The sequence below is a fragment of the Chelonia mydas genome, chromosome 2, assembly GCF_015237465.2.
Source record: "Chelonia mydas isolate rCheMyd1 chromosome 2, rCheMyd1.pri.v2, whole genome shotgun sequence".
Classification (NCBI taxonomy): Eukaryota; Metazoa; Chordata; order Testudines; family Cheloniidae; genus Chelonia; species Chelonia mydas.
In genome coordinates, this window is record NC_057850.1 from 145518787 (window position 1) to 145542438 (window position 23652).

Sequence of the window (23652 nt, forward strand, 5' to 3'; positions counted from 1 at the left end):
GCCTTTCTACCCCAGTATCTCTTTCTACCCTTCAACTCCTGCTCATATTCCTGCTTCCACTCCTATCTCCCTGCTCCGCCACCCCACCCCCATATTCCTATTCTCCTCTCTCTTCTGTTGACTGGGCTCCTGCCCTGTCCCCCATCCGCGTGGGTTCCTATTGTGATGAGTTGGACGCCCATCCAGGATGCCACCTGATGCACTGGAGTCTCACTAAGCCTGCCCATTCCACCAGCCTGGGCTTCCTCACCCTGTCTATGCTGTGCCAGGCCCTCAAGCCTTCTCTAGCACATGCACACAAATAAGGCCACACCCAGCTGCAGACACAGATTGAAATCAGCTCTGTGTGGGAAGACTTACCTAGGAGAATGGCCAGCACTCACGTGCACACCTCCTTTGGGTATAAACCCAAAATAATATTGTCTTGTACTGTATAGAAAGATCTGCACAGCGCAAGCTCATAAAAATCTGCCCTCTCCCTCAATGTGGAAAGAGATATGCACAGCTTTTTGTTCCCCCCCATGAATTACACAAACTGGATTTTGAAATAAACAAGAAATTAAGTTTATTAACTACAAAAGGTAAATGTTAAGTGATAAGGGATAGCAAACAGAAGAAAGCAGATTACTGAGCAAATAAAACAAAACACGCAAACTAAGCTTAATACACGCAAGAAACAGGTTACAAAATGTAATTTCATACCCTAAATGTTGTTTTAGGCAAGTTGCAGAGTTTCTGTAGCTTAGAGTTCCATTTATTTCTCCTTACAGACCAGACCCATGTCTCAATCTGGATTCAGCCCTTGCCTTTCCCTCAGCTTAGTTCCTTTGTCTCTTCAGGTGCTTTTAGCAGTTTTTCTTCTTGGGTGAGAAGGCAATGGAGAAGAGCCAAGATTAACCCCTCCTCAGCCTTAAAAAGGATTTACCTGAGGCGGGAATCCTTTCTTTGATCCCATCCCCCTACATCAGAAAAGTACCAGTAAGTTAAGACATTGTCCAGTACCAGGTGACACAGTCACCTGACCCTGCAGTGTCAATGCAGCATCCAAGTAAACTTCTCAGGAAGGAGTGAGATTAGCATTTTCAGAGTTCTTTTGTTCTTCTTAATGGCTCATCCAGGCTTTTTGCCTACTGTCTGGTGGGTATTTCCCAGGTGAAAACACAGTTATAATTGTTACATAGTTAATATTCCTATCTCCAGATACAGGAATGACACATGCATACAGATTGGATAATCACGTTTAATAAATTATAGCCTTTCCAATGATACCTTACAAGACCCATCTTGCATAAAATATATCTTAGTGATGCCATATCCATATCATAAGTATATTTCCACGAAGAATATGGGGTATAATGTCACACCTATCCTCACCCCACCCTTTTTCTTATCCTCCATTCCTCACTTCTCTGAATTCGTTGAGCACTTAACTTCCTCCTTCTGCTCCAAACCTACCTCTCTTGTCCTGCAGCCCACCGCTTCCCACAACTCCCATTGGCCGGGAATGGCGAACTGCGGCCACTGGGAGCTGCAGGGGGCCATGCCTGAGGATGATCAATGTACACAAAATGTCTTGTGGTCCGCTAGCAGATTACCCTGATGGGCTGCGTGCCGAAGGTTGCCGACCTCTATTGTATATAATGCTAAGTACTCTGAAAAATCAGGTCCTAGTTGTCTCAAACTGACACGCAAAATTAGTGGATACTTTTGACTTTAATCTCTCTGTGCCTCATTTTCCAATCTGTAAAATGGGGATAATGCCACTTCCTCACCTCAGGGGTATTATAAAAATAAATTCCTTAATATCTGTAGCATTCAGATACTATAGTGATGAGCTCCAATATAAAACCCATGAAGAAATTAATAATTCTGTCTTCAGAATAGTGTGCAGTAAATAAGGTCTAAAGGATTGAACATTGAACAATAAGGATATAACAAAATATTGAATAGCTGCTCATTAAGTGAGAACCATATATTCTGTGCACTGAATGAGGTGGAGGTTTTGTGAAAGAAATAATGTGTGATCTTGTAATTAAACACTTTATCATAATGCATATGCACAAAGAGGTTGAATTAAGGGCTCACAAACAACCTTGACTCTGGCATTTCCTAACCTTTGGGTGCTTGACTTTGTGACTTTAATAATGCAACTTTTTTATAATTGATTTTTGTGTGTGTAAAAAAAAGGGTAATCCGCTGGAGGGCCGCAAGACATTTTGTTTACATTGATTGTCCTCAGGCATGCCCCCCGCAGCTCCCAGTGGCCGCGGTTCGAAGTTCCCGGCCAATGGGAGCTGTGGGAAGCAGCGGGCCACAGGTCAGGAGAGGTAGGTTTGGAGCAGAAGGAAGAAGTTAACTGCTCCACTAATTCAGGTAAAAAGTAACGCTTTCATTGACTATAATGGGAACAGAATTTGATTTAAGCTCTCTTACAAAGTAAGAGCTAAGCAGTTTGTACAGTTGTTAAATAGCAAGACCAAAATCAAACTGCAAAAACAGGTCCATTGTTACTGGCCCCACTTCTTACCACCAATGGGCACTAGTCTTTGCTGATGACTCACAGATCTACCTCTCTACGCCAGACCTACTTCCTTCTGTCCAAAGTAAAATCTCAGCCTGTCTCTCTGACATCTCTTTGTGAATGTCTAGCTGCCAAGTAAGCTTCATATGGCTAAAACGGAATTCATAATATTTCCCCAAATCCTTCCCCCTCACCCCCCGCCCCCCGCATACACCTCTTTTCTCAATCAATCACTCAAGCCCATAACCTGAGTGTCATCTTTGACTCAGACCTCTCTCTAGGTCCTCACAGCCAGCCTATGTATAAATCTTGCACATTTTTTCTGCACAACATCTCTAAGATATGGCCTTTCCTATCCATCCACACAGCTAGAACTCTCATGATCTCAGGTCTAAATTACTGCAACATCCTTTTCTCTGACCTTGCCAACTACAAGCTTGTCCCACAAGTATCAAACAGAATGCTGCTCCAAAGATCACTCTAGTAGCTTGTTGTTTTGACCATGCAACTCCTCTCCTTACATTTCTCCACTCATTTCCTCTTCTCTATTATATGAAACAGAAGCTGCTTGTCTTCACTTTCAAGGCCCTTCACTGCCTATCCCCACGCTACTTGTCTCTCATTCACTATCAAAATGTTGCCTTCTGCCTCTAATTGGCCCACGATGCCAGCCTCATCCACTTCTTAAATTTTCAAACAAGCACCTTTGTGCTTTCCCTTATGCTGTCCCTCATACTTGGGAGTAGCTCCCTGTGAACATCTGCAAAGCTACCTCATTATCTTCCTTCAAATTCGTCTTAAAATGCTTACAAGAAACATGACAATAGTTCCTGGTTTCTGGTGCACTGATGTTACTGCTTATCATGATGACCAATATTGTCTATTTCTTGTACTCCACTATCTGTCCATCAGTACCCTTTTGTTGTCTCTAGTCTTATACATAGATTGTAAGATCATTGAGACAGGGACTGTTGTTTTCTTTTGTGTTTGTATAGCACCTAGCATAATGGCATCCTGGTTCATGATAGGGGTCTTAGGTACTGTGGTAATAGAAATAATTAATAATAACAACAAAGTATTTATGCTTTTCTAATTCTAAGCAAAACTCCTACCTTACACTGTGGAGAAAGACAGAGAATTCTGATAATTTATAAGAGGAGGTTAAAAAAAATACCTTGAACTCATGAACTCAACTACTTTAGAAGCAAATTCTCCATGAGTGTCAGGATGGAACATCCCCAGTTCCAACTTTTTGTGTTTTAATCAACTAAGCAATAACTTAATCAACAAAGCAATTCAAAACTTTGTGGGGCAAAAGTGCACCATTTTGTTTTTACTGACTGATTCATTTGCTGAACCAGCTACAAACCAGTTGTTTTACATTATTTGGAGAAAACTGGGAAGGGAGATCCATGACAGAGAAGGTCCTCAGCACAATTAAGAAACATTTATTTTCCGTTTTAACTTCTTTCATTTTATATCTTCCTTTTTCTGACCGCATTCACCCATTAATTATATTAATTATTATTCTTATTAATTATTATTAATTATTATTCTTATTATTAAATTTCCAAAATTCCAACTGACTTCATTTTCAGTTTTACTTATGGAACATTGGCAGAATATGAATTTATTACCTCCCATAGATTTTTCCCCAGTTATGATACTCAAAATATTTTATTTTGGTAACTGTCTTCTAAATTTTGATGAGCTTTTATTGGTCTAATTGAAAGGAGCAATTCAAGTGGCAGTTTTTAAATCACAAAATATTTGTTCAAAATCTGTGTAAACCTATTTCTTTAGCTTAACTTCATAAAAGAAAATAATCCTCTTGTTTTTTTTTAAGAGGAAGCCTTATGACAGCTACTGTTCATGTTCTCATGTTATCTCAATTACCTCAACAAAAGCCAACAAGCTACCCAATTACAGCCAGCAGCTTGCACCCATAAAATACCTTCAAAAATGACTCCTATGTCCTAACTGCTGTCAAAGTGAATACAAAAGAAAATGTTTAAGTTGTGGCACATCCCCTGCCATACTGATATGGAAATACCATTTTCCCTCTCTGTGCTAGGATGACCAGACAGCAGGTATGAAAAATAGGGACAGAGGGTGAGGGGGTAATAGGTGCCAATATAAGAAAAAGCCCCAAATATTGGGACTGTCCCTATAAAATCGGGACATCTGTTCACCCTAAGTCTGTGCATACTTTTTTGTTTGTTCCATTTACATTTTTCTCATTCCTCTGTGTCATGGAGGGCTCTGCCTGAAGTAGAATTTGTGTGGTTTTACTGCCTGGGGTGGGGAGGATTTGGGAAGGCCACTAAATGCTTCCTCTGTGAAGCTTAGCTCAACAAGGGCTCCCTCCATATACTCGCACAGCAGGGTTTGAGGAACTAATCTGGGCACAGCAGCAGCCAGGCCCAGTGCAATCCATGACTGGTACAGCAGCTGCAAATCAGCTTAGCTGCAGTTCTGTGGTCTGGAGGGAGGATTCTTTCCCCACACGCTATGGATCCTGCAGTGTATTGAAAACTGTGTTATAATTGCAAGCCACCACTTTAAATTCCAGGAGGTTCTGTCTTCCTGCTTGAAGGCTAGAGGGCTCTGGAGGGAAGTGCAATCTGGCCCCTATTTTCTGGTTTGACTAAAAGTAGGGAAGTGGTATGGTCCACCGACCCTCCATCTGCAAGATAGTCAATCACCAGGCAATTTTTCTTCCCTATACTTCCTACAGCAATGGGAACTACGGACAATATATTCCTGCTGTTGTGGCCTTCTCCTCTAGCTGCTGGGACCCCAATGCCCCAGAAAGTCTTTTGGCTAGTTCCTAGGAATAATGCAGGATTCACATCACTTCATTTTTTCTGAATATTTTATTTGTTTAAACACAAACAAAACTAAAAAGGATGGATATAGAGTATCAAGGAGTACCATGGTCCCTCAACAATAATAATTTGATATAGCATACCATCAAATGAAATTTCCTTTTGAATAACTCTTATAAAATTAATAAGCATTGATAAAGAAAGTAATAATTAGAGCAGTAGGGAATTTTCTACTGAATTATTTTTTTAATGGAAAATGCAATTTCCACTAAATTCAGTTTCCAAAGGAAAATTTCAATGTTGTTTCAGATCAGTTTGACCTGAATTGGAAAATTTTAGTTTGTTGAACAGACCCAAAACATTTTATTTTGAATCAGTTGAACATTAAACTATATCTGCCCATGGTGCTGTGGTGCCTCAGTTGTAGGTCAGGTGCTTCAGGCTCCTGCTGTCCCCATAGATCAGGCTCTTTGGCCAATATACATTTTTCACGACGAAAATCACATGATTGCAGGTGCATCATAGGACATGTAGTCTGCCAGGAAGGCCTGAGAATAGGGAGGAATGAGGGCAATAGGCACCCGAATTATAATTCACATAAGGCACCCACCTCATAGTTAGATGCAGTTTAATGTTGAACTGACTCAAAACAAACATTTTGATTTGGTTCAACAAACCAAAATGAAAACATTTTGATTCAGAAATGTTGAAATCTTTAATTTTGACCAAAAATGTTTCCATATTTGTGAATCAGAACTTTTCAGAATTTTTCATTCCACACAATTTTGATATTTCAATTTTTCCTCCCGATTCAAAACTAAAACAAACATTTAAATATCAAAATTTTCCAAGAGATGGAAATTCTGATTTTCTCTCAGCTTTAATAATAATAGTGAACAAATACAGTAGGAAAATGTTAATTCTTAATATCTATTTTAAAATTGATCTTCCAAGTAACCTTATTAAAATACTTTATTAAACCAGATATTTGGTTAAAGTCTTTCCATAGATATATACACAAAACTCCAATACTTACCAAAATCATAGAATTATAGAATATCAGGGTTGGAAGGGACCTCAGGAGGTCATCTAGTCCTATACAACTAGTAACTGATGAGTGTTAGGGGGCTTATTCCTTCACCCACTTACTTCCCTGGTCCTTCTCGCATGAACAGAGAGCAACAATACCCGAAGTCCAAAGGTGCAAACAATTCGATGTTTATTGGGGTGAACTTCCAGCAAGCATGATTCCAGTTTCCTTCCTTAGTGTCCCCCTGCCCAGCTCTGACACCACAGAGCCTTACACCTGTGTCCCTGTTCCCATTCCTGCCCTTAGCCAAACATGATTCCAATTTCCCCACCCCCATTCCCTGTTCCCATTCCCCCCCACCCACACACACTTCCTGATTGACTGCAGACTATATAGTAAAACTTGAGTTCCGCTTAGCTATACCTTAACCAATCATTTTACTGAAATTTAACTAACCAATCCTAACATATTGTAACATGATTATGTAACCAATTATATCCCACTACCTTAATTAGTTTACACCCAGCAAAATTAATTATACAACAGACAGGAACAATCACAGAACCAGACAGAGATTATACAGACAAACAATAGCAAAGTGGGAACTATAATGACAAAACAATACAGAAGTGAGGATTTCACATCCCAGCTATTGATAGGTGAGTTCTTGCCAGACAGGATGCTATCAAACTAAGTTTCCTTTTACATCTTCTAGGCACTTCCCTTTCTCTGGAGGTGATCGGCGGCGTTATCAGGACAGGACTGTATTTCTAACAGCCCAATACCACCTTATTTCAAGGTGACTAGGTTGGAATGTGAGGATCTTACCCTTCACTTCCCAGCTTATGGCTGCCTCTGCTGCTTAGCCAAAGGCCTTAGCCTAAGAGAACAGGGCCTCAGACTGTCACAGTAAGAGAAGGCTCTTACACCTGCAGACAGTGATTTTGATTCTTTCTTTTATACCTCTATAACTAGCCAAGTGATAAGAATACACCTAAATTCTTAGAGAGTATAGGCCTTTACAGATAGGCCTGAATATCTATATTCTAACAATGAGAAATCAGATATCTCCATCAGCAACCAATAGCCTCATGAGAGCCACCAGGCATTCTGAAATGCCCAGGGAGTGGATGTCATGAGGTTGGATTCTGGTCAGATCTCAATGGGAGTTGCACACACACACACACACACACCTGAGGCAGAATTTAGCTCATTACATATATATTTTGAGAGAAAGTTTTTATTTATTATAAGCAGAGTATGTTAGATACAGCAAACAATAATCAAAGTTAATCACAGAAGTAATAAAAAGGGAAATTATAAGAAATTACCTTCCCTCTCCAGTATTATAAACATTCATATTTTACATTTACATTTCAACACTTCTTGATATAGTTATTCTCAATAGTGTCCTTTTCATGGTTTTGTAAAGCAGCACCAAAGAGTCATAAAATAGTGAGAAAACTTTCCCCTTATCTCTACCTCATCACTAATGTTGTCATCTTCCTTGGTCTGTGGAGAGTTTTGCCACAAAACAACACTATGAGATGCTAATCAGCAATTAATAATTACATCCTTGTCTGTTTGCAAAGGAACCTGTTATAGTCTTAGTTCACATTAAAGAAGTCTCTTTATCAATGGTGTGACCTTTTCCAGGAGAAAAAAGTGCTGAGTCCTATACAACTAGTAACTGATGAGAAAGTAGAATCTTCCGTTCTGCCAATTACAGATAGTAATTGCCATGTAATGAAGTTAATGTTTTGTAGAATTTACAACCTGATATTAACGGTGTCTCTTTTCCACTCTCTCTTATCCTACTGCACTTTCACCCAGCTTTTTCACAACAAAAGAAACAGGACAATATGTGAAGGCTCATTAATTCTATTTAGTTTTGATTTTTCCCCTTCTTTTCTCTCCTCCTCCTGGAGGTTAAACAAGAGCCATGTCATCAGGCCTTTCCATAAACTCTGGTTCATGTAAGGGTGAAAGTTACAGCCTCCACACAGAAGCTAGCACTGTATAAATGCTCTCCTTTCAATTTCAGCTCAGCCCATTTAATGGCCATGCCATTTTATTGCCTTCTTGATCACCAATTACACAACCCAGAACAATAGGCCTAACACTTAAATGACTAGGCCTCAAATTTGCCTTCATTTGCCAATGTGTTTCATAGCAACACTTTCTTTGAAAGTAAGGATAGCCTAATTACAAGGATGAAGATGGATCAGGGTTTAAAAAAGGCTCTCCACCCCAGAACAATATGCTAACCTAACTGCACCCTCTGTACTCCTACTGTATTATTTTGACCCCAGGCTGCCCTTTTAACACTCTGCCTGACCTTCTGCTCCTAAAAGGAAACTGCATATGCCCTCACTATCTTTAATGTCACTGCAGAGTTTAGGAGGGTGTTACTGAATTCAGTGACAATGGAATCTAGGAAAAATAAATCATAAGACAGCAACTAGACAAATTGAGGAACTGCAGGATTCCAAAAAGCATTTCCATGTTATTCTGTTTCTCCACTAGTGGCTGAAATATATAAATCAGAATGTGTTAAGTCTATTACACTTCGCAGGGCAAACGTTAAATACCTTATCTCCTTTGTTAGGAAATAATAACCAGGCTGAAATATTTTACAAATCTGCTATTTTACCAGGTCTTTTAATGAACTGCCAATGTACGAGAGGAAAGTGATTCTTATTACAATATATTCAATGTTAAAAAAAAGCATTTTAATAAGATTATTAAAAAAGTTTATAGAATAGTTTTATAAAATTTAAATTGTATTTCTCTCAGTTTAAACTGGTATTTTTCATAATATTTTATGACCTTGTATATCTCATTTGTCCAATAACAGCCAACAACAGGGAAATTGTGCTTTATTTATTACACAATTTGCTTGCTGAATTAGCATTAAGAGTAATGTAGCAGCACCAACTACCAGTGTCACTCAGCATGTCTAACACTCTGGACAATAGATGCCCTGAGTCTACATTCAAATCTGGTGTCCTCTCATGCAGTGGAATGTGCTGCCAGCACTGACCTAGTGAGGAAACTGAATAACTGAGAACAGTTAGATCAGAGATATTCACCAACATGGAAAGGTTTACTGGAAACTGGACAAAATCCAAACAATTCACAAAACATTAATATTAAACATATAAGCTCAGATTGATGTGGACAGAGCAGCAAAATGAGGACAGACACATACATAGAATTAAGCAGCAGGTCACAACTTTTATTTAACTTTAACACAAGAAAGGGACGCTACCCACCCATCACCTCTACTCTCCTATACCAGGCATTTAATTGGTTCCAGTGTGGGGGTTGCAGGGCTCCTTACCATATTACCCATAACATGGAGTAGGCTGTCCTCAGCCTACCCCCGGCCCAGGACTCAGCTTTTTCTGAGTCCTAGCACCCTACACCCGCTCCTGTGAGGGAGATACAGGGTGCAGCAGAGTAGGGACCTTGGCATAAGAGGGCCACAAGGCCTGATCCTATCACATGAGCCCAAAGTCTATCACCAAAATCCCAGGTCTTTTACTTCTGGGAACTGTTCATTTTATTCTCTTACCTGCCCTGGAAATTGACCACAAGTTGTGATGAATAAACAACCGCCACCCCAGTACCTCAGTTAGGTACTAAGCACGTTCCTGCTTAACCCGCTGTGGCTTGAAGATGCTGCGAAAAAGGCAAAAAACTCCCTGGTCCTCTGCTAATTTCAACCATGGGATAAAAAAATTCCTTCCTGCTCTCCTATTACAGGTGATCGGCTAGGCCCGTAACATCTGTAAGACTGGGTTCCCATTCCTAGTTAAGGTGAGTAGAGTGGGCTGCTGAAACAAAGCTGAACAAGACTCCCCTGCATTGGGCTAACTGCTGGGAGCTGGGAAACGGCAGTCAATCAGCACCCCTCTCTCCCAGCTGGCCAATGGGTGCCAAAGACTCCCAGGGAAGGAACTACCCATTGCCCGTTGGCAAGTAGCTCCATGCTTTGCCACTGGGAGAGTCCTCTTTCCCCGCTGGACCCATCAATTTCCCCCCACTCATTGATTCAGCAAAATGAGGACAAACACATGCACGGAATTAAGCAGCAGGAGGCAACTTTTATTAAACTTTAAAACAAGAGAGGGACGCTACCCCCCATCACCCCAACTCTCCTATACCAGGCATTTAATTGGTTCCAGTGTGGGGGTTATGGGGCTCCTTACCATATAACCTGTAACTGGTACTAGGTGCTACAGGGCTCTTTACCATATAACCCGTAACTGGCATCAGGATTAGAGAGCTCCTTACCATATAACCATTCATTTTATTAACCACATTTCAAATTGGCCACAAGGGGCGCCAGCTACTTCCTTGGTTGCTTTCCCCATCTTACCACACTGCCTGGTATCAAAATCCCTGCCAAACCCATGCCTGTACATGCCAGGGGCACAACAAATGCCCATCAGCACGTGCCTTCAACACCGCCTAAGTCCTCTTTCCCTTCTGTTCTGTTTTTGAGTACCTTAAGTGCAGGAACACCACTTCTGCAGCTTGCTGTATGCCTATTACATTTAATGCACTCTGGGACCTGTCCACAGCTGTCCTAGGCACCAGCTCACTCACTCTAAAAGTGCCAAAGAAGTCAACAACAAATGCTGCCTTAAATAAAATGGCCTCCCTCCCACAGCTGCAGAACCAGAAACTGCCAGGGTTTCCAGTGCTATGGGTCACCTGTTGTCCCTCCAACATCTGCTCCTCCTGGACTACCTTTTTTAAACATTTCCACACAACGAAATGCCCACATGAGTCTGGGAAACTCACCGACCTACTCCAATAGGACAGGCCCACTAGCCAACCAGAGATAGTGCAGGGAGCCAAATCACTGTGGGTCAAAGACATCACATATCATACTATCTGGTGTATCGGTATTGGTCTTCCACAGTGAAGCCCTTCCTGTGCCCCAAATTCCTTGAACTCTGGAAAGCTGGCTTTATAGGCCCTCAGAGTCTGCAGGGCAAGGGAATCCTCTACTAATCCCACAGATGTCTTGTTCCAGAGTTGTTGAGGCATTCCCTCGGGTTCTTTGCTGGCCAGCAAGGCAAGTTCTCAGAATTTCTCATCCTGAAATCAAGATAGAGCATTGACTGTGGTGCTTAGGAAACTCTCAGGAGAGAGGAAGTCTCTTTTCCCTGGAAAGTTAGTTGCATAACATCAAGAAGATTTCAACACTAAATCCATTTCTAGCCTGAAAGCTGGCTACAGATAATATTTCCTTTATTGAAAAGACATTGGCTACATTACTATGACATGAAAGTGTCAGAGCTCCCCACACTAGCAGATGCTAAACTGAGTTTTAAACGCTGAAAATTTGATTATATTTTCTCTTTCTTTTTCTTTTTTGGAAATGTGGAAAGGCCTAGTCTTCAGCATGGACCAACCAATCATGAACACTTTACATGATAAATATTCATCCATTTTGAATTACATTGTATAAAAATAACATTTTGTAATGGGAAAAGTGTGTGTTTTCACCTTCCGTCACTCAAAAATGGTTGAGCAGACTTTTCTCACACATTCTAAAAAACTCATCTCTGGGGTGAGAAAAAGCATAGAAGCTTTAAGATCAAAAGTTGAAATATTAAGAAACGTATAAGCAGCTAGAAAGAGGTTATATAACAAAAGTACTGAGGTAATCTTAACTGTAACAGGCAGTAAAAGAAGCCCCACTATAATATATGCATGTGTGAATACCAAAGAGGACTCCCAGAGCACTTTTACCAGAGAAATAACTGGATCCTTAGAATCTATTGTTTTGCATTTAAAATGAAAATAGCCTCTCCTTCCCCGATTTACTACCCAGTAAATCCAGGGAATTTTGAAATAATGGAAGGGGATCCCTGCCTCCTGAATAGTGCTATGATATACATGGCAGAAAAATTCTCCTGTAGTGCCACACAGTTGCTCATGCTACCACATCTGAGAAAATGAACAAATTCCATACAGCTGAGATAGAGAAGCAAAGAAGAGAAAAATTAATTTTAATGTTGAATAGCCTCTTCCTAATATACCATAAATATGTTCTGAGTTTATAGTCAAATCTCATTTTTTATTTTCTGCTGGACTCCAATAGCAGCAGCAATTAGAGTGGACAGCAGTGCTTAGCACTGTGTTATTGTTATGCAGACAGACTTCATGCTGTCACTGTAATTTCAAGGCACAGAGGTACCAGACAAACCTGGCAGCCTCAATTTTACAATGCATTAATTACCTCATTCATCGATGCTCTTTTAAAATTTACCTGTTTATATTTTTGTTTAGATAGGAATTGAAATGTACTTGAAATAAATATGCACAAAAATGATCAAGATATTAAAATCATTAGAGGCTAGATTGTTCCTTTTAGGCACAGCCCTGAGAAGGGCCCCACTGGGAGTACTGGTAGGGATTGTGCCTCAGGGACGCTTTGCAGCAAGATGGCTGATACCCGCTAAATGAAGCTCAGAAATGCCAAATGGAATTAAAAACATCATTATCAAAAACATTTTACAGTTTATTCATAATGATAAGTGCTTCTTCACCTTTTGAACTTTCAGATTACTGAGGAAAATGGGTGGACCTGTCTCTTTAAGCAAAAAGACTATGTTCTTCTCATGATGTGTGTTGCTTCAGAAAATACTGTTTGTTGAAATACTTAGCCTGCTTGCCAGATGTTTTAATTTGTTTCTGGTTTTCTTTGTGGGAGAGGGTGGAGTACATGGAAAGGTTCCTCTGTAGAACTTTCTCTCCAAGCTGCAGCTGGTCGGTTGGTTCCTGTATTTGTGAGTGTGTGTGCTTTCGGGTATGTGGTTGATTTAGAGAGGGAGGGAGAAAAATAAAAAAAACATGTTAGAAAGGCAAATGCTTTAAAGTTACTTCATGTCTCTGGTATGTATTCTGGTTTTGTCCTTGTTTTGACTTCTGGGTGTGTTGGGTTTTTTATAACTCTGGGCACAACATCAGAAGCAATTCTCTTAGTAGAGGTTTTAATTATCCATCTTACTAGTCATTTCCAAGCTGTAGTGATACTCAATGGAACATGCATACGTTCAGCAGCTTCCCATTACTTTTCTATTGGTGCAGTATGCTTCCATTTGCATGGTATGATCTTGTTTATAGAGAAGTGTTTTATGATCAGTGGAGTAAACTTTTCTGGCTGTCTCATTGACTTCCTTTGTCATACCTTCTTTTCATTGTTTTCTGGCTCAGAAAGAGTGCTTGAATCCCAGAGCACTCTCTGACCTAGGTTTTCCTTTTGCCACATTTGTACAACCAACACAAAGTTGTCATATCAAGTCAGAAAATTCTTGTGGGTGGTTGTATTTCTCACTTAAGTCCCATCTGTCTAGGCTCTGTCTTATGCTACAAGCCTTAAACAAAGGTGAGTTTTAATTATGAGTGTGACCCTCAAAACCCCTCAGTGCTACCTGGCAATGAGTTCACTGTTCTGTAACAGTAAGTGCAAAAAAGATCTGACAAACATTATACCCAGCACCCCGCTTTTGTGACATTTATCTGTAAATGATATCATGTACGATCTTAAATGAAAGCTAGGATCATGCTGATCATGAATATTATTGCAAAATGTATGTACAGATACTATGTAAAAAAGTTACATATGTATAAAGAAATTATATTCCTAAAGTCTCAATCAAGGGAAGGTTTCCAAAATGGTTTCTGCCAGACAATAGATGTATATTCACCTGTCTGCCTCAGCTCACATGTAAATTAAGCATTGTAAGCTAACACAATGGAAGCTCTATTTGCATAAAAAGTCAACATGAGGATGTAAAGTCAACATCAAATCAGCACATCAGGGAATAAACCCTAAGGGGGGAGTCATCCTGACTTTGGGGACCAACAATTAGTTTTGGGGGATATAAGAGGAAGGCAAAAGGACACCTCTTTATCCTGCACTTGAGGAAGTAATCAGGCAGTGTTTACATTAATGAAATTGAGATCCCAACCTGCCCTGGTTAGAAATGCTTCAAGAAAGCGTTGGGTGAGAATAGACTGCTTTGGATCGGAAGTTACATTTAATCTCTAGAAAGCATGTTATGATTTTGTAAGGAGCATCATTTGCTCCATATCCTCAGCCGTGCAGAACACAACACCATCCACAGGCTCAGAAACAATTCTGACATCATAATAAAAAAGGCTGACAAAGGCGGTACTGTCATCATCATGAATAGGTTGGAATATGAACGAGAGGCTTCTAGGCAACTCTCTGACACCACACTGTACAGGCCATTACCCTCAGATCCCACTGAGGGTTACCAAAACAAACTACGCCATCTGCTCAAGAAACTCCCTGAAAAAGAACAGGAACAAATCTACACAGACACACTCCTAGAACCCCAACCAGGGTATTCTGTCTGCTACCCAAGATCCATAAACCTGGGAATCCTGGATGACCCATCATCTCAGGCATTGGCACCCTGACAGCAGCATTGTCTGGCTATGAAGACTCTTTCCTCAGGCCCTATGCTACCAGCATTCCCAGCTATCTTTGAGACGCCACTGATTTCCTGAGGAAACTACAATCCATTAGTGATCTTCCAGAAAACACCATCCTAGCCACTATGGATGTAGAATCCCTCTACACCAACATTCCACACAAAGATGGACTACAAGCCATCAGGAACATTATCCCAGATAATGTCATGGTAACCCTTGTGACTGAACTTTGTGATCTTGTCCTCACACACAACTATTTCACATTTGGAGACAATGTATACCTTCAAGTCAGCGGCACTACTATGGGTACACGCATGGCCCCACTGTATGCCAACATTTTTATGCCTGATTTAGAACAACGCTTCCTCAGCTCTAGTCCCCTAACGTCCCTACTCTACTTGTGCTACATTGATGACATCTGGACCCATGGGAAAGAGGCCCTTGAGGAATTCCACAAGGATTTCAACAATTTCCACCCCACCATCAACCTCAGTCTGGACCAGTCCACACAAGAGATCCACTTCCTGGACACTGCAGTGCAAATAAGTGATGGTCACATAAACACCACCCTATACCGGAAACCTGCTGACTGCTATACTTACCTACCTACATGCCTCCAGCTTTCATCCAGACCACATCACACAATCCATTGTCTACAGCCAAGCTCTAAGATACAACTGCATTTGCTCCAACCCCTCCGACAGAGACAAACACCTACAGGATCTCTATCAAGCGTTCTTAAAAGTACAGTACCCACCTGCTGAAGTGAAGAAACAGATTGACAGAGTCAGAAGGGACCCAGAAGTCGCCTACTACAAGACAGGCCCAACAAAGAAAGTAAAAGAATGTCACTAGCCGTCACCTTCAGCCCCCAACTAAAACCTCTCCAGTGCTTCATCAAGGATTTACAACCTATCCTGAAGGATGATCCCTCACTCTCACAGACCTTGGGAGACAGGCCAGTCCTTGCTTACAGACAACCCCCCAACCTGAAGCAAATACTCACCAGCAACTACACACCACACAACAAAAACAGTAACCCAGGAATCTATCCTTGAAACAAACCCTGTTGCCAACTCTGTCCACATATCTATTCAAGGGACACCATCATAGGACCTAACCACATCAGCCACATGATCAGGGACTCATTCACCTGCACATCTACCAACATGATATATGCCATCATGTGCCAGCAATGCCCCTCTGCCATGTACATTGGCCAAATCGGACAGTCTCTACGCAAAAGAATAAATGGACACAAATCAGACGTCAAGAATTATAACATTCAAAAACCAGTAGGAGAGCACTTGAACCTCCCTGGACACTCAATAACAGACTTAAAAGTGGCAATTCTTCAACCAAAAAAAACCTTCAAAAATAAACTCCAACGATAAACTGAAGAACTGGAATTAATTTGCAAACTGGACACCATCAAATTAGGCCTGAATAAAGACTGGGAGTAGATGGGTCACTACAAAAACTAAAAATTAATTTCCCAATGCTAATTTCCCCCAACTGTTACTCACACCTTCTTGTCAACTGTTTGAAATCAGCAAACCTTATTACCACTACAAAAGTGATTTTTTGTCCTGTTGATAATAGCCCACTTTAATAGAGTGGTCTCATTAGAACTGACCCCCCACTTGGTAAGGAAACTCCCATCTTTTCGTGTACTGTTTTATATATCTATATCTTCCTACTGTATTTTCCACTCCATGCATCTGATGAAGTGAGTTTTAGCCCACAAAAGCTTATGTCCAAATAAATTTGTTAGTCTCTAAGGTGTCAGAAGAACTCCTCGTTGTTTTTGCTTTCTATTCCCATTATCCTTACTCACTATCTCTTAAATCTTAGCCTTTGATAATAAATTTATGATTGTTTTCACTGTAAATATATCTCAGTGCTCTGATATTATATAAGCATTGACCCTCAGTTGAAACAAGCAAACCAGAATCAAACCTTCTTGGCAAACCTGGAATTTCTGTGAGTAGTCAGTGATAGGGACTGGATATCACAGGAGAATGCTTCAAAGCAGCACAGGAACTAGGGTGCACCTACTGTTAATCTGCAAAGCAAAGTAAGTGCTGGCATAGCCCAGAGAAGATTGTTTGGGTGGCTAACAGACTGGAGATGTCAAGAGCTGACACCCAGTTAAGCGCAGGCAAGTATCTCTCTCACTGGAGGCAGGGGAATAACAAGGTGACTCACAGTCCTGGGCACCCTGGGAAAGTGTCACAGTGGTATAGTCGGTAGGATCTACACCCAGTTTGTGGTTAGCTAAAGATCACACTCCAAGCACTGGTAAATTAGATTCTGAGAGATTCACAAGTGAGAAGTTTGGGAACAACCATGGAAAAGGTTACAGTTTGTTTATTTCTGGTTGTTTATTTTGGGTAAGGGACATAGAACAAAACAACCCCCCCAAAATAAATTAGGGCAAAGGGGGGGGGGGGTGCAGGCATAGAAATCCAGCCTGATGCAACCTTCAGTGAAAGAGCCATGAAGTTTGAGATGGCCAGGATAGCAGAGGATATCAAAACATTGAGGATAAAGAGAGTGGGAAAAGAACAAGAGCACCAGAGGTGAGAAGATGCAGAGAGAGTCATAGAATGAGAGGAGAAAAGCAACAGCAAAAGGAAGTACACAGGAGAGCCCTCGAAATTGAGAAGCTAAAGCTGCAAGCTGAGGAAGCTGCGCATCAGCGAACTATGGAGATTCAGGGACTGAACCGTGGGAAGAGGGTTCATGAACTCAAGATGCTGAGGACACAGATATAAAACCCTCAAGCAGCAAATAACCCACCCCAAAAATTGCTCAGCTGGGACTAGCTGGGAGCAACTATGCCCTTCAGAAAGAGAAACAGATTGTATTGAAGAGCATCTCACCACTTTTGAAAGAATAATCAAACTGCAAAAGATTCCAAAGGAAAATAAAGTATCCATGCTTATCTCCAAATTCTTCGATAAAGCATTACAAGTGTTTAATGAAATGGACATGGGAGAGGTGCATAAATGGCTATTAGCCAATCTGGTCAGGCAAGTAACCCCTCTGGGTATCCCATAGTCTCTGACGGCCAGATGCTGGGACTGGAGGACAGGGGATGGATCAATTGATAATTACCCTGTTCTGTTCATTCCCTTTGAAGCGTCTGGCATTGGCCACTGTCGGAAGACAGGATGCTGGGATAGGTGGATCACTGGTCTGACCCAGTATGGTCATTCTTATGTTCTTAGGCACTGAACTATGATGCATTTTAAAAAGTGTTGTTGCAAAGGTTTGAAATTGCCCCTAAGGTGTGTTGTTTAAGATTCAGGAATCTCAAAAAGCATGATGAGTCATAGAGAATAAGTGTATAGCATGTGTGATTTAATCAGAAAGTGAGAAAAGGAGAAAGGGATACAGTTGTTTGACCTCTGTGCATGGGGATATTTTCTGAGTATATGTACTAAAAAAAAAAGAGTGGCAATTTGGGATAAACCCATTGCCAATGTACAAGAGACAGCAGATTTCTACATGCAAAGTCAGATTGTCCAGTGAATACAAATCCTAGATGGAAGGGCAGAAGCCCAGTGTAAGAGGTGGGGGCTTTTATGCAGGGGAAAGAAAGAGCTGTGGGGAGTCCAGGGACCCACCACCCCAGAACAGATCCCCTCCTAGTAATCATAATTATGAGCCTCAGTCACTGGAGGGCAGTCCAAGAAAGCATCACAATGAGACAAAGTGAAATCATAGCAGTAGAAAGTTGCCATCGTTATAGATCCTGTTCCCTCCCCCAATGAGTGTTTATAAGTGATAACATGAACATGAACGGCATGCTGCTATTATACTGTTATATCAGGGGTTCATAAACTGTGGGTCAGGACCCCTCAGGGGGTCACGAGGTTATTACATGTAGGGTCAGAAGCTGTCAGCCTTCACCCCAAACCCCGCTTTGCCTCCAGCATTTATAATGGTGTTAAATATATTTTAAAAGTGTGTTTAATTTATTAGGGGGGTTGCACTCAGAGGCTTGCTGTGAGAAAGGGGTCACCAGTAAAAAAGTTTGAGACCCACTGGTTTATATGGAGTCATTGATGAAAGACTGTCTATAAAAACAACTTCTTCAAGACCAGCATGTTGTCACTTCCGGGGAAATCAACAGTATTATCGAATGAAATAAAGAGCCACCATCCCTTTTCCTTTTACTAACTCAGGCCTCAATAGTACTTTTCAGGCAATGACCCATCTAAAGTGGCACTGAAGAATCACACTACTTCAGCAAAAACTATGGAAGGCATTGTCCTTCAGGAAGGCACAATGCATCCTGGACCTCCCCAGTAGACAGCAGGAGCATGCCCACTTCTACAGACTTGCAATATGCACTCCATTCTACAGTTATGTTCCTGCCCTTTCCCTGTTTCTTTTGGGGTAATTTCATTCTGCAGGGCATCAAGGCAGGCCCAGGGAGACGTGGATGTCTTCTGTGTGATGGACATGAAGGTGGTTCCTTGCATTTTCCTGTCCCTTTGCTTAACACCCTGCTAGTGAAATAGTGTTTCCTAATATCCATCCTAGAATTCCCCTACTGCAACTTGAGACCATTGCTTCTTGTTCTGTCATCTGCCACCCTGAGATCAGCTGAGCTTCATCCTCTTTGGAAACCCTCTTCTGGTAATTAAAGGCTGCTATCAAATCCCCCCTCACTCTTCTCTTTCGCAGACTAAATAAACCCAGTTCCCTCAGCCACTCCTCATAAGTCATGTGCCCCAGCCCGCTCATCATTTTCATTGCCCGCCGCTGGACTCTCTCCAATTTGTCCACATCCCTTCTGTAGTGGGGGAACCAAAACTGGACGCAATACTCCAGGTGTAGCCTCACCAGTGCCGAATAGAAGGGAATAATCACTTCCCTCTATCTGCTAGCAATGCTCCTACTAATACAGCCCAATATGCCATTGGCCTTCTTGGTAACAAGGGTACACTGCTGACTCATATCCAGCTTCTCATCCACTGTAATCCCCAGATCCTTTTCTGCAGAACTGCTACTTAGCTAGTCAGTCCCCAGCCTGTAGCAGTACATGGGATTCTTCCTTCCTAAGTGCAGAACTCTGCACTTGTCCTTGTTGAACCTCAGATTTCTTTTGGTCCAATCCTCCAATTGGTCTAAGTCACTCTGGACCCTATCCCTACCCTCCATTGTATCTACCTCTCCCCCCAGTTTAGTGTCATCTGTGAACTTGCTGAGGGTGCAATTAATCCCATCATCCACATAATTAATAAAGATGTTGAACAAAACCGGCCCCTGGACCGACCCCTGGGGCACTCTGCTTGATACCGACTGCCAACTAGACATTAAGCCATTGACCACTACACGTTGAGCCCGACAATCTGGCCAGCTTTCTATCCACCTTATAGTGCATTCATCCAATCCATACTTTTTAAACTTGCTGGCAAGAATACTGGGGGAGACTGTATCAAAAGCTTTGCTAAAGTCAAGATATATCACATCCACTGCTTTCCCCATATCCACAGAGTCAGTTATCTCATCATAGAAGGCAATCAGGTTGGTCAGGCATGACTTGCCCTTGGTGAATCCATGTTGACTGTTCCTGATCACCTTCCTCTCCTCCAAGTGCTTCAAAATGGATTCCCTGAGGACCTGGTCCATGATTTTGCTGGGTACTGAAGTGAGGCTGACTGGTCTGTAGTTCCCTGGGTTCTCTTTATTCCCTTCTTCCTCTTCAATATCCCTTCCCCACAAACAGCTGAAGGAATCTGGAATTGCTGGCAACATTTGGTGTTCCTGAGCCTAGGTTGCTAGGAATATTCACTCCTTCTTCTGAGATGACGATCTGGCCACAGTGATCAATGCATTCATTGCCTTTTACTTTACTGTAGCTCACTGTAATTGGCCTGAAGGTGGAAACAATTCAGATGCTCCAGCTCTGAAGAATAGGTCAGGATGTGGTTTCTTCCACGACTGCACCTCTACCTATGACCTATCAACACAGCTGAACTCTCCTGGAATAATAAAGCACCCAAAAGTCAGGGTAAAACATGTGAGAGACAGTGATAAAGCATTCCTAGCTCAGCTGTTGCATGAAATTAGCACATGCTGCAAGACCTTCATCTTTGAGAACATTTTTCCACAATAGCCAGATGTTCATTAAACAAAATAATAGATATATACTGCAACCCTTTCCTAGAACCAGGAAAGGATGAAGAACAGATGATTTGATAAAGTTCATTAGAGATTTTACTGTCTGGAAACTGCTTAGATGCTACATGCTACTTTGTCAAGATAGCTGTCTGTGTTTTCTGCTTGTCAGCTATTATTGCCAAGTCTACAAAACTCTGACTCAGTTTAAATGGGGAAAGAATGAAATGTCACAAGTTCTTCATCACTTTCAGTTTGCAGGGAATGCTAGAAGCCCAGTACCTAACATTTAGTTTTACCATAACTATGTCATGGACGGAAATTTTGCCAGACTGTGGGCTAATGTAGAAAACTTTCAACTATTAGATGGAAAGTCTCAGTGGCCGAGACAGAAGAGAAATCTAATATACCTCTGAGCTTCCACAAAGCAGTTAAGTAATGGCCTCTCTTGAGGAACAAACTGGAACTCCTATTCCTCAGAAGTGTTCTCAGATACCTGTTATTCAATGAAAGTACTCAGGTGAATCAAAGTTCTTTATTAATTCAAAAAACTGTCTTACCTCAAATGTTGATGAAACTTCCCCATTACTAATAGGGACCTAGCCAGTATCAAAAGACTGACAATGCTTTATCTTGTGGGCACAGAGAACCAAATTCTCAGATGGGATAAATTGCCAGAGTTTCACTGACTTTAATGGAACTATGCTAATTTACACCAACTGAGGATCTGGCCCATGGTCTCTAGATTCTCAGCTATTTTTTTCTGTGAAATTTGTTCACTGTGATGAATTTTTGATATATTGCCATGGATTACCACAATAGCTGAACATGGTTACAAGAAATACCTTTCCATCTGGGGTTTGCATCTACCAATTTTTTTATGAAAGAGGGAATGGCAATTAGTTACAAGGTATTTTAAGAGGTTACAATGAGACAGTAAAAGCTTTTACAGTGAATTAACTAGTTCTCAGAAGGAAACAAATACTCTTGCCTTGATTGTTGTTCAGATAGTTATGCTCCATTGCTAATTAGGATGCTTTGCAGAAATTACATAGTGAATGTAAAGAGCACCATGAGCCATGTTTTCAGACAGACATTGGATCAAAACTGAATATGTCCAATTGTTTCATGCTATTGAAAGAGAGCAGAATCTTTCAGAGGACAGTGACCATGTTTACAAGTTAGGAATACCTGGAGAGTATCCAGTGACAATTCCTGCAGGGATTCAGAAAATAATAAATACTGTCATAAGGATAAAGATAGCCAGTGGCAGAACTCAATAGCTTGCAGAGGATTCAGAGGATTCTTTATCTTGTGGCTTTTTTGTTCCTTGCTGTTTACTTAGTGTTCCAGGATGTTCCTTTAATAAAAGTCCTGTTATTATGTGGAATGAATCCCAGCATGAAGTCATACTCCTTCCTAAGTGGATGATAACTGAACTACATCATTGTCAGCGTTGTTTTATCTTGGCTTCTTTGTTCAATGGCACAAATCATTAAGTATTATCATCCATTATATTATGTTAATAAAAAGCCAGCTATACTGGTAGCCCTCATAAACTAGCCCTTTTTTCTAAAATGTTTAGATAAAATTACCTTAGTATATGGGATATTCCCTTATACTTTCCAATACTCAACTAAAATAGAGCAAATACTGAGTTCATCTAACTACAAGTGCTTATTCAGAGCCAGACTCTGCCATACTTACCTATGCAGAGTAGCACCTGAGTCTGTGAATAGTCTCATTAAGACTCAGTAGGCCTAAGGTTTTGGTCAACATGAGTAAGGATATCGGAATCAGAATATTTGTTGTATAAGGCAGTCTTTCTGGGTATTAAGACATAGACTACGGACTTAGGAAAATGTAAGGGGAGCAAAAAGACATTTGAATTATCCATCACTCAGGTGATAGAGGGGGCAGCACCTTTGTATTCGGTGAATATGGGATCCTCTCACTGGAAGGGCTGGAGATGCTGCTAGCTTGATGTAAGTGAGAAAACTGTTTAAACAAATATTGTAACTTGCTAAAGTTAAGTCTTAGACACTAGGAAGCTTGTTTTATTTGTCGCCATTTTCTGTGACTGTTATCTCTGTTTATTATCACTTAAATCTCTGCTTTTTATTAATAAACATTCATAGTTTTACTATAAATCATCTTACTCCTGTGTTTAAGATAAAGATTGAGTCCTTGGAGACCAAAAAGGCTGGTGTATGCACTGTCCCTTTGGAGGAAGTGAATTTAATTTCTGTTCAATGAGAAACACTGGACACTGCTGTGAGATGTCTGTGGGGAACTCAGGAACTGGGATTCACTGAATGTTACCTGCAAGGCAAGGTTAAGACTGGCAGAGTCTTATGGAGTTTGTTGGTGATGCAGATGTACTGGTATGGCAGGGAGCTGACACACATTTGAAGCTCCAGCAAAGTTCTCCCTTGCTATGGCACAAAGGGTTACTGGCTCACGGTTATGGGTATCCTGCACAGAGTGTCACACTATTGCTTCTGGTGTTTCTGCTATTGCAGATTATTTTGACTAACTGGGCTCCCAAGGCAAGCCTAACTGTTGAGGAGAAACTCAAACAAAAGAACTAACTTCAATTAATGAATCCCGTTCCTAACAATTATTTTGCTACCTAAAGTAGGAAAGAGACAATA